Source organism: Protobothrops mucrosquamatus, unplaced genomic scaffold, assembly GCF_001527695.2.
Source record: "Protobothrops mucrosquamatus isolate PMUCROS unplaced genomic scaffold, P.Mucros_1.0 scaffold_185, whole genome shotgun sequence".
Taxonomy (NCBI): domain Eukaryota; kingdom Metazoa; phylum Chordata; class Lepidosauria; order Squamata; family Viperidae; genus Protobothrops; species Protobothrops mucrosquamatus.
In genome coordinates this window covers 888,681-901,653 of record NW_015386261.1, presented here as the reverse complement: position 1 = coordinate 901,653, position 12,973 = coordinate 888,681, and positions in this window count along the sequence as shown.

The following is a 12,973-nucleotide window of genomic DNA, read 5'->3' as shown; positions in this document are numbered from 1 at the left end:
AATTAACATTGTCAATATATTAGTCACGATGTCTGTAGCTGGTCCAATGAAAAGATGTACAAAAGAGATGGTTTGCATCCATCAAAGAAAGGGACTGTGTTACTTGGCTATAAATTCACAGATTTTCTGGAGGAATATTTAAACTAAACAGCGGGGACAGTGAGTTACTTGATACAGAACATCCCTGTACCCGGCAATCTAAAAATTATAGGGCTATCAGTGCATGTAACATAGATGTGTGTGTGGACAGGAATATCAACCTTGCTGTCAAGCAAAATCAAGCTTTTATAGGGAGTGCCACACAAAGTGCACTAACCAAATAGGTGGTAAGACAATTGGGGAACTCAGGCACCACACAGGTTATGTAGAAAGTAAACACACCACACAGGTTATGTAGAAAGTAAACATAAAGGACTCAAATGTCTATACACCAATGCACAGAGTATGAACAGCAAACAGGGTGAACTAGAAATTCAGGTTAATGAGGGCAGATATGAGATTGTTGCCATTACGGAAACATGGTGGGATGAAACCCACACATGGAACACACAGCTAGAGGGATTTAAATTATTTAAAAGAAACAGACCAAATAAAAGAGGAGGTGGAGTTGCTCTCTATATAAGAAATAACTACATCTCTACAGAAATAGAGCACAACAATGATAAAAACTGTCTCGAATGCATTTGGGTCAATATAAAAGGGGGGGAAATGACATTGCCATAGGTGTATACTACAGGCCACCCAACCAAACAGAGGAAATAGATGAACTTTTTGCTAGTCAGCTAACTAAGGTATGTAGGAAGCACATCACAATAGTAATGGGGCACTTTAACTACCCTGACATCAACTGGGAGACAAACTCTGCACCATGTGGAAGATCAAACAGGTTCCTGGCAAACCTAGCAGACAACTTTGTCTCCCAAAAAGTAGAGAAGGGAACTAGGGGATTAGCCATTTTGGATCTAATTCTCACTAACAGAGATGAAATGATAGAAGGTGTTGAAGCCATAGGAACCCTGGGAGGAAGTGATCGTGCAATATTGGAATTCAATATTATGCAAGCATAAACAATAGAACATAGTCAAACTAGAGTCTTGGACCTTAAGAGAGCTAATTTCAATAAAGTTAGAGAAAGCTTGGGAAGGAGTCCATGGATGAAAATCCTCAGGGGAAAAACAACTCAAGAAGTTTAGGAAATTTTGAAAAGTGAGATTATAAAAGCCTAGTCTGGCACAATACCAATGAAAAAGAAAAATAACAACTCTCAAAAGAAACCAGCATGGCTACATAAAGAACTCTCTGATAAATCAAAAGACAAAAAGGACGAGTATAAAAAGTGGAAATAGGGGCACATAAGGCAGAATATTAGCAAATATCCCTAGCCTGCAAAGATGAAGTGAGGAAAGCTAAGGCTCAAAATGAACTAACACTTGCGGCAAAAGTCAAAAATAACAAAAAAAAGTTTCTTTCAATATGTAAAAAACAAGAAAAAGGTTAAGGAAATGATTGGTCCATCAGTGGGAGAAAGTGGAAAGAAGGTGACAAGCAACAGGGAGAAAGTATAACTACTTAACTTGTTTTTGGCATCTGTCTTTACACAAAGGGAAAAAACAGTCCAACTTATAAAAAAGTACCATAAAAAACAGATTAGAAACACAAGTTAAGATAGGCAAGAAAATGGTAAGTGAGCACCTGTCCACCCTAGACGAGTTCAAATCACCAGGACCAGATGGATTACACTCCAAGGTTCTGAAGGAACTGGCAGGTGTGATCTCAGAACCACTGAACTCTATCTTTCAAAGATCCTGGAGCCCTGGGAAACTACCAGAGAACTGGAAAAGAGCTGATATAGTTCCCATCTTTAAAAAAGGAAAAAAATGAATCTAGGAAAATACAGACCTATCATCCTGACCTCAATACCTGTGAAGATTCTGGAAAAGATAATCAAGCAACAAATCAGCAAACAAAGTCATTACCAAAAGCCAACACAGGTTTGTCAAAAACAGATCCTGCCAGACAAATCTTATTGCATTCTTTGACCAGGTGACAAAATTAATGGACCAGAAGAATGCTGTGGATATAATTTACTTGGAGTTAAGTAAGATATTTGATAAAGTAGACCATAACCTACTATTTGAAAAAATAGAAAAAATGTGGGTTAGACAGCATCACCACCAGATGGATTCGTAGCTGGCTGACTGGCTGTACTCAGTATGTGGTCCTCAATGGAACTGCATCTACCTGGAGGGAAGTGTGTAGAGGAGTGCCCCAGACTTCTGTTCTTGGCCCAGTGCTCTTCAACATCTTCATCAATTATTTGGATGAGGCGATAGATGGGGAACTCATCAAATTTGAAGATAACATCAAGCTGGCAGGAATAGCCAACACTCCAGAATATAGATACAGAAGGATTTTGACAGACTTGAACATTGGACGCTATCTAACAAAATGAAATTCAATGGTGAAAAAAGTAAGGTTCTACATTTAGGTAAGAAAAACCAAATGCACAGGTACAGTATAGGTGGTACCTCGCTCTGTAGTAGTAACTGTGAGAGGGATCTTGGAGTCCTAGTGAACAATCACTTAAATATGAGGCAGCAGTGTGCTGCAGCTGCCAAAAAAAGCCAACACAGTGCTAGGCTGCATTAACACAGGGATAGAATCAAGATCATGTGAAGTGTTAATACCACCTTATAATGCCTTGATAAGATCACACTTGTAATACTGTATTCAGTTTTGGTCACCACAATGTAAAAAATATGTTGAGATTCTAGAAAGAGTGCAGATAAGAGCAACAAAGATGATCAGGAGACTGGAGGCTAAAACATATAAAGAACGGTTGTTGGAATTGGTATGTCTAGTTTCATGAAGAGAAGGACTATGGGTGACATGATAGCAGTGTTCCAATATCTCTGGGGTTGCCACAAAGAAGAGGGTGTCAAGCTATTCTCCAAAGCACCTGAAGGCAGGACAAGAAGCAATGTATGGAAACTAATCAAAGAGAGAAGCAACCTAGAACTAAGGATAAATTTCCTGACAGAACAATTAATCAGTGGAACAATCTGCATTCAGAAGTTGTGAATGCTCCAACACTGGAAGTTTTTAAGAAGAGACTGGAAAACCATTTGTCTGAAATGGTATAGGGTTTCTTGCCTGAGCAGGAGGTGGACTAGAAGACCTCCAAGGTCCTTTCCATCATCATCATCATCATCTTCTTCATCATCATCTTCATCATCATCATCATCATTTACAAACACAACTATAGAATTCCAGTTCTCTCCTCCACACAGCAGAATGAGAAACAAAACTGGTGCCGACTGCACAATCCCTACATCTTATTTGGGCATATAACCAGGAAAAAAAAATCCACCACCAACCATATGACCTCTGGAAATTTTTGTAACCCCAAACAACAAAGGGAAATCACATTATTAAAAATGGCCACTGCTGCAGGAGTGACTGAATCCAGGTCACATGATTGCAGAGCACTCTTCTTGGTCGCAATTTTGAATTCCTAGCATAAGTTCACTTTTGGGGTAAATTTGTAATTCCAAACGTTCTCTAAATGGATGTTCATTTCTAGGGACTTACCTGTAGTGTGTCTAACAAATGTTTAGGATTATTATTAGAGACTTCTGAAACACCTCACTTATTCTCACTATTAGGCAGACACTGCTTTTCACTTTACTTGGATATAATTGATATGTATCTTGCTTAATTAAAATCTAGAGTCTTTCAAGAGTTAGGTTGTTAGTCAAGTAATTCAACTGGGTTTGCTGTTTGCAACATTTTATCTCTGCATTTTGTTCATTGATTCTATAAGTCCTGGGCTATATCAACTATTACTGATTTTTATTTATAATTACAAGGAAATATAAATAGGATACTGAACAAACATACATTGGTTTCCCACATACACATACATATAAAACAAAATATTTTCATGACCTGCCTCAAGATATGGCTTACTAATTCATGTGAGTTATTCAAACAAGACATTTAAATTCAATAGAATTATAGCAAAAAAAGTATTATTGTTATCTGTTACATGTGTATATTTGAATGTTTTTGCTTTATTTCATTATGTAATTCAAACTCTTACCTTTTCTCCCCCCCCCCTTTTCTGGGTTAAAGCCATAGATGCAAACTTCTCCCTTGAGAAAGATAAATATCTTCTTGACCTCTGTGGCACTTTTGGATAGAGAGACAATCAGATTTCTTTTCAGACAAATGATACAATGGAATAGAATTAACACATTACACATTAAGAATGTGTAAGAATGTAAATCACTGTTTATTATAATAAATGTAAATTATTTTGTCTTTCAATGTAACTTAATGTATTACTTGTTAAATTATATGTTAAAATTTATTGCTTGTTAATTACTTGTTAAATTTATGTATAATAATCACATCAATTGTTGTCTTAAAATGTATAATCTTATACCTTTCAGCTTGTGTTGTTTATTGGACAAGTAATTTGTATTATTTATTTTATTACAATTGGTAATAAGCAGAGTTCTGAATTATATTAATATAAATAAAACAACATATTAAAAGGGAGCATTAATGGAGTACAGCAAAACAGTTATAATGTTCACATTCTTTAGTGAAGATTAAGTTCTTTATTGTATTATAATTTATTATCCACCTTCGTGTTTTTATTGATAGTGTTCATAGCTATACTTTATTTCTGTTCCTTTATTGCTCTTACAATCATGCATCCATTAAATTGCATTATCTTTAAGTTCAAAGATAGTGTTTGCCATTCAATAGTGGTCTAATTTTTCATAATACTTTACAATGATTACTATATATTGATATTGAAATGGTGATAATATGAGAACACTTTCATCTGAAACTGATATCCTTCAAAAATAAATATTAAAAATATATTTTAAAAGCATTGATAATAAAACAGATCACATGCCCATTTTTACATTGGCTGAATGATGCATGAAGATTTAAATGCAAAAGAAAATCAATATAGTCATTTATTGGGTTGCCTTCTAGGTATGATAAATGAGAAAACAGCTTAAATGTAAGCACATTTGGATTCTGTAGTTAAATGCCAAGCAGAATGTTCTTTTTTTAAAACAAAGTTTAATGTTCTTTCCTATGATTTTACTTCAGCTTTACTTGAGAAAACATTATTCAAGAAGTATGCAATGCTGCAAAGTTGTTTTCATATATATTGTTTTACTGAATTAAAGTTTATTTGCCAGATAAGTTTATCAACTGACTGAACACTGGCATCTAAAAAGGAAAGAGTTGGGGCAAGTGATGAAATGGGCACCATTTCTTACAAGATCCTCTCTACTGGCTACTCATTCGCCTTCTCCAAGACAGAAGATTGAAAATTGGATGACAGTTGTCTAGGAACAGAGCTTCTTAAGAAGAGAACAAACCTCCGCCCACTTCAAGGTGGAAAGGCTATCCTATCCCTCAAATAAGATAATAACATCAAATGGATTCACCCACATGTCACTTTCCAGACTATCTTGATCAGGGCTTTTTTTTCTCATAGAATGCCCAGAATGGAGTTCCGGCACCTTTTTTGGATGGAACCTTGTAGGGTAGGCAAGGTGGATTGTATGATGTGTGTGAGTTCCGGCACCTTTTTTTTTTTTTAGAAAAAAAGCACTGATCTTGACAACCTAGAAGGGGTCAGGATCTAACAAATAGGCAGGCACATTGACAGTTTGAAGGATCTTGCCCACTTCCTCAAGAGTCACAGAATCAAGTTCAATTAATGGATACAAGTTTAACATTGGAATTCAAAATAAGGCCAAAGGAATATCGGAACATTTAACCTCCTAAACACTTATTGCAGATATCAAAACAATCATTTCAGGGGGAGGGAAGAGATATAACAGTATGGTTGAGCATGCAAAAATTCTCAAGCTATCTTAAAAGAACTTAACAAAAACAAAAGGATTGTTAACACAATATCACTATTACTTAATAATAATTAATCTCTATCATCTATATTATCAATCTATCTTTTCCCAAATTTGTCTTCTAAGTCTCATCACAATTTAAAACTTATATCAGTTTAGTTACTCTATATGTCTATGAATCGCAGCTCACAAAGCTAACACCTTTTAATACCATTTGTTAGCCTGAAAGGATGTATCAGATTCTTTCTAATTTGTGAATTGTCTTATATCTGTCAAGGTGTATATTCTTCTAAATTTACCATATTTGATTTTATAACATCTACAATTAGTGTAAATCAAATCATCCAGGAATTTGCTGCCATTCAAATATGTTCAGCTTCAACCTTTTGAATAATTTCTTAAACAATCTGACTAATGTTTTTTTAAAATGTGATTTGAAATCCAGTACATCAGGGATGAACCAGATGTGGGTAGGTTTTATATAGTTATTAAAAATAACTTTTTCTTTTAAATATTTTTATTGTAGATTTTTCTTTGTTATCTGATATAATTTATCTACACTGGATTGTGAACTTTTGTATAATATTGACATTTTCAATATTATCATTAATAAAATATTAGGGAAAAGCAAACGAGTAACAATATTAGAAATGTATTCAGCAAATTGAATCAATTGCCATTTATTTCTTTCACTAATCCAGAGGAATTTAGGAAGGCATATTTAAAGAAGGCTGAAAATATTGAAACACCAGTGTAAGAAATGATGTCTTTAAACACTCCTTTGTAACTTGAAGCTTTAAAAAATAACAAAGAAAAAGTTTTGTTTATAGTACCTATTTGTCATACTGTCTACCCTGATAATCTTTTTCTACTATTAATTTTAAGAACATTTGGGGATAGTTAAGAGATTAAAAATAATTTGTTATAAATGTATTTTCATTACATAATGATGCAATAGCATCCCATTTTAGATGTGGGATATATGAATTTTTTATGTACATAAAAAATTGACTAACTCACTTGTGATTAACCTCTAAACTTGATGGAATATAAATTGAAGTGAATATTTGCATTTAAAATAATATTAAGACTTTTCACATAAATAAAATAAAAAATGAAGAAAAAAATAGGAGATAAAGAAAGAAAAAAAGAAATGGTGCAAGAAACAAAACAAAAAAAGAGGTATAATTAAAGAAACAAAATTATTTTACTTCCATTCAATGGTAATTAATTCTTGGAGAATGCCTGGGTAAGTTCTTGCAGTTTTCTTGGCAAGATTTTTCAGAAGTGGTTTGCTATTGCCTCTTTCCTAAGGCTGAGAATAAGTGAATGGTGCAAGGTCACCCAGCTGGCTTTTTAGCCTCAAGCAGGATTAGAATGTCTGGCTTTATTTTATTTTACTTTATTTTATTATTTACCTCTCCCATTTAGTATCAGCAACATATAAGGGTTCTCTCTCTTTTAACTTCCATACAGAATGTGCTCTTTAAAGAACAGAAAATAAATTCTTGTTGGACTTGAATATATTTGTGTTTGTTTTATTAATTATTTGGAACATTCAGAGTTACACACCTGCAAAAATATACAAAACTAGTTTCCTTAAAAGCATTTCCCTTTGATATGATAAGAACAAATTTGGGGCTTCCGATTTTGCGCAGTAGCACAGCAGCCAAGGGATCACAGGGCTCCGAATCCTATGGCCAAATTCTTCCTGTTGGGGGATCCTAAGTAAGCCTAAAGTTGCCCCGGAGAGGCAACGAAGAAGGAGGGCAGAAAGGCTAGCTTCACTCCAGAGTCTAGCCCAAGCTACAAGTAGCCAAAGCCCAAAAACACTATTTTAAGTTGGATTGTAAACAACATACTTGGAACTGGGTAAGAATATTGATTCTCTCTCTTCTACTTGAAAATTGATTTCCTGGAGAAAAAAGCCCCAAGAAGCAAAAATCGTCCAAAATTGAGGAGGGGGACTCTTGCTCCACCCTCCCACAGATGGAAGCGGTGAATTAAACTTTTATGGGGGACAGAAATATATCTCTTTTTTTTCTTTCTTTTTAAGATATGAGAAATGTAAAACTACTGGGATGGCTTGTATGAGGAAAAAGACTAAGACACTTAAGTGTAATTAACTCTGAGAAAATCTTAACAGCTAAGAATGTCTTGAACATTGAGGGAAAAACAAATCTAAATAAGAACTTTGAAAACAGGATCTATGCCGAGGTAATTAAGATGTTTAATTAGAAAAGAAGCTTTATATTGCTGTTACTTGTATAAATACTAGAAAAATGTTTATATTCAATTTTTATCTATAAAAATACTAAGAAATGTACTAATTTAAGGTTGGTAAAAGAATATTATTGGAAGAAGAGAAAATCAAAGAAAGCTACTATGTGGATTATGGAATTATAGAAATTAATTGTTATTGATTGTTTTTAAATATAAACCCAGACAACACGCTGTTTACCAAATATTAAGGTTACTATGTTAAAAAAACAATAAAATATATTTTTTAAAAAAGAACAAATTTGGAAAATAATTTCTGAAACTCAATCAAATGCCCTAAAAGTTTTATTAAGTATACAAACTCCTGAGGTCATATTCTATCTAAATACAGAAGGTAAATATTTGAATTAAAAGACTTGGAGTGAAAACATTTTTCCAAATACTGTATTGCCAAGCAGTTTTATTAATGTAAAATGTGAATAGCATTGTTCATTTTTTAACATTAAGAAATTACAGCTATCCTTTCTGTTCCAGAAACTGATCAAGAAACACTGAAAGACAGTTTCAGGTTTGATTTGTGCTTCTGAGTTGATTTCATATTTCCACAGAAAATGAACACAAACATGACATCTATGCCACTTTATTTACTAAAAGGTCTATTCAGCTGTTCTTCTGTTGTGATTCACAACTGGTCCGGTGGTTCCTTGCATGCTAATAAAGAAATAGTGTGTTGGACAGAATTTTGATCAACCTGACTCTTCAAAATGTTCATAGGTTGCCAAGTGCTGATATATAATAAATCATTGATAAGTGAAAATACCTTATCCGTTTATATGTTAGAATACACATTTTTAGTAATGTAGAATGATAAAAAGATTTTTCACTGTAAAGACTTGTCTATTTTAATATGAAGATACTTTATTCTATTTGGTTCATTGTTAAATGCATTCCACAAAGAAGTATCATGCTTTTAACTACAACAGTAGCAGTGAGTGAGTTTTTTTAAAAGGTATGAAAGGTGTATTTAAAATATTTTCACATTACCTCTATGCAATTTTAAAATTATAATCCCATATACAGTATATTCTTTGATAATACATGTAGGAAAAATATAAATATTGTATAAGCAATTGAATATTTTATAGTATTATAGACTTAATTCAGTAAAAGAGATAAATTAGATGCAGGCTGTATATCAGCTTATTTTTCCAAGTTTTTTTTTATATTTGTATAAACTTTTGATTAAATTCCATTAAACATTATTAAAATTAATTAAACTCAACCTCCATGGTATCTAAAACCACACTTCTCTCTTTGCCCTTATTTGAATGTAATTTTCCTATTTTTCCTATTGTGCTCTGCTTTATGAATATATTTCAAATAATTTAAGCAAAATTTACTGAGATAATATTTCCAACATTTATATATGCTTTCAACATTATTCTTATTTTTTTTTCCTTTTGATTATGAAATGTTGCCTTTTATTCTTTTCCTTTGCCCCAGTTCCAGAGTCAAAATAGCACTTACACAAGCCTATTTGACAAGACATTGCTTTCCCTCTTCCCACAAAGAGATAAAGTCCCCTGAGTCTGTAATTGCCAGGAGATGAAGCAATGATGGGAGTGATCCCAGTCAATAGCTTTGATAAACAATAAGGTACAAAATTAGCAATGCTAGTATTCAACCACCCTGCCTCCTCTTCCCCATATGTCCGCCACAGCTTGTGCTGGCTGCTCTGAAGAGTATAGTACTTTAGAGCTGTGAATTACAGGGAAGTGCAGTAGAAGATTAAAACTTGGAGATTATTAAACTGAAAGGTTGAGCAATGATGCTGAAGATATTGCAGAAATTAATTTATTCAATAGCATGGAAGGGTGTAATGCTGTCACTATTAGTTTTTCTGCTTTATATGGATTCACTTGTGTATGGATATTATTTGATGGCAATTACAACTACTGTTACTACTATCACTCCATCAGCAGCTTTGGTGTTGTTTTCAACAGACTCTGATGACCTAGAGAGAAGAAGCGACAGTGGAACACCACTTCCCACCTTAGATAATGAGGACAATTCGCTGGGCTATACAGGTAGAGTGTCTTTTTTCCAATTACTTACTTTTCCTACTTCTATGTGCCATCCATACTGCTATATGGTATTAATGATCCTTCATGCCATTGTCATATAACTTTAATATACATTCCATGAGATGCAAATATACTTCTGAAAACATGTATGCTTTTTTAAAATCAATACTAAAAATAGCAGTATTGGGAGAGAAATAGAAAAGTGTAATGTTCTTCAAGTGATATGATTAATTAACAAAATTTTGCACAAAATTCATCATCAAAAATCAAATATTTATTGTAGTATAGACCTGCAAAACAATTAAATCTAAATTTTAACTCATAGTCTTTCTTAAAAGTTGGTTTTTTGCTTTCATCTCATATGTGTGTGCAGATAGATAGATAGATAGATAGATAGATAGATAGATAGATAGATAGATAGATAGATAGATAGATAGATGATAGAGAATATATTTGTTCTTATTCATCCTTAATCTATAGCACATTAAGCATATTAAATATAAATAAGAAAATAATTTGTTAAATAATAATAACTCTGTACATTTAATTTTTTATCTTGCTTTGTTTTTAATGATAATTTGTTAAATAGTAATAACTCTGTACATTTAATTTTTTATCTTGCTTTGTTTTTAATGATTCCCTGCTTGCTGCAAAACTTTATTATTTTAACATTTATTTATTATGCCAAAAAGTCTACATCATGAATATAAATAAGTCTCTCTTTTTTGTATACATTATAAAAGAAAGTTAGTATGATTTTCAAATCATTATAAGTAAAGTGCAGATTAAAATTTACAAAACTTAGATCTATACACTTAAAACAATGTGTGTCAAATAATTGTGACATAAAAGTTTTTACGATTTAACAATCACAGAATTGCAATTTTGTCTGTTTTCAGATCTATAAAATTTAATGCCTCCATTGAAATGACAATATGGAGGTTTCAGCCAAAGAAGAATTTTATAAAGACATGGCCTAAAGGGTCTAAAGACATGGCTGTGTCAGTTGGCTTGGGTCCTCAGTGGGAGAACAGCACACTGGAAGTGGTTACTCAGTAACAACAGATCCCACCTCTCCCACTCCGCCCCCACTCTCCCCATATGTCCTTAAGTTTTAATGTTTGATTTTAATTATTTATGTTTTAATTGTATATGTATAGACATATTTTTTGACTGTCAGCTGCCTAGAATTACCCTATGGTAACCCTATCTTACTTATGATAGAATGGGGAACCAATAAATTTTATAAAGAGAGAAAGAGAGAGAAGTGCAATTGGGGCACAAGCTACTTATCTTACATATTACTTTTCTCCCTCAGGCATAGATGTCACCTGCTTTTTAAGCAATCTAGGAATACCCCCAAATTATGTACTAGCTATGACTGAGGAAGTGCAATCCCAAAAGAGATACAGAGGGATATCTTTGGAGCCAGGGACCTTCAAAAGCCATTGCCACTCATTTCTACCATGGTTGATCTGAAGTCTGCTCTCCCTATTCTGACCCCCATTCTGACCCTCAGATGGAGGTGAAATCCACACTCACAATAAGGAAGAAAAATTAGACCAGGTTGCCTCCTGGAATCATAGGTGCTCCATTACTAGAGACTTTCAAGTAAAAGTTAAAGAGCCATTTGTCTGAGATGGTATGAGGCTTCCCATCCTGGGCTCTTCCAACTCGCCATGGGATAATTCGCCATGGGACAATTACACACAGCATAACTAAATGCAATAAATATTATCCACTATTTGACATTATTTTCATTGACAAAAATGGAAGTAATGTAGAAGAAACAGTGGCGGATAACATTTATTGGGTTGAGTTATCCCACGTGGATTGTCCCACAGTGAGTTGGCTTTAATGAGATGGCCACGGCAAGATGGCTATGGCAAGCTGGCCACAGCGAGTTGTCCTAGACCTGCAAAGACGATGGGATCCCAACTAATCCTCTCAATAGTTCATTAAAGCGGCTTAGTTCACCCTATTGCTCTACAGTTGCCCAATTTTATTTTACTTTTCAGTGGTTATCATCCTCTACAGTGGTCACAATAATCAATAATCAACTACAGCAACTAAACCAAAAAATGAACACATAAAGTCAAGACAAAACCAAAAATAGGTAGCCTCAGATCAAAAGTACATTGAAATAAAACAGTTTCAACATGTTTAGCAAATTGCAACAAGACAGAGACAATACTTGCTTCTCTGAGAGAGTGTCTCATAAGGTTGTGAACTATTTATTACAAAGAAAGCTGTTGTCTTCCTCTGTCCTGAGAATCTTGCAAGAGAAGGAAACTTTCTGCAGGCCTTCTATCAATGATGAAAGTGTAAGGAATTGCCTGTCAAGGAATTGCCTGATGTAGCCCAGTGTAGCTTAGCTTAGTTGAAAAATGTAACTTGAATAGGTATTAAGTGACTTGACTTTCTAGAAATTTATTTTATCCTTTCAAACAACTTAGATATAAAATCTAAATATGAATTTAAGGGAAAATACCAAATGAAGATAATTTTATTGAAATGCCATGTTTTGTCATCTTAAATTGTCTCTTAAATCAGCTGTAAATCAGTATACATTTTTGTTTACTGCATACAATAAGAGACTTTAGAAAAGGTGACAGGCTAATAAAAATGTTTTTAAAAAAGAGAAAAACAACCATCTATTGATCCCTATGGAGAATAGTTTAATGACATGGTTTGAATACTTCTACAGGATTTTCATGGATTTAGGTTTTCATTATCAGCTACGATGCTGATAGTCAACCATGACAGTTA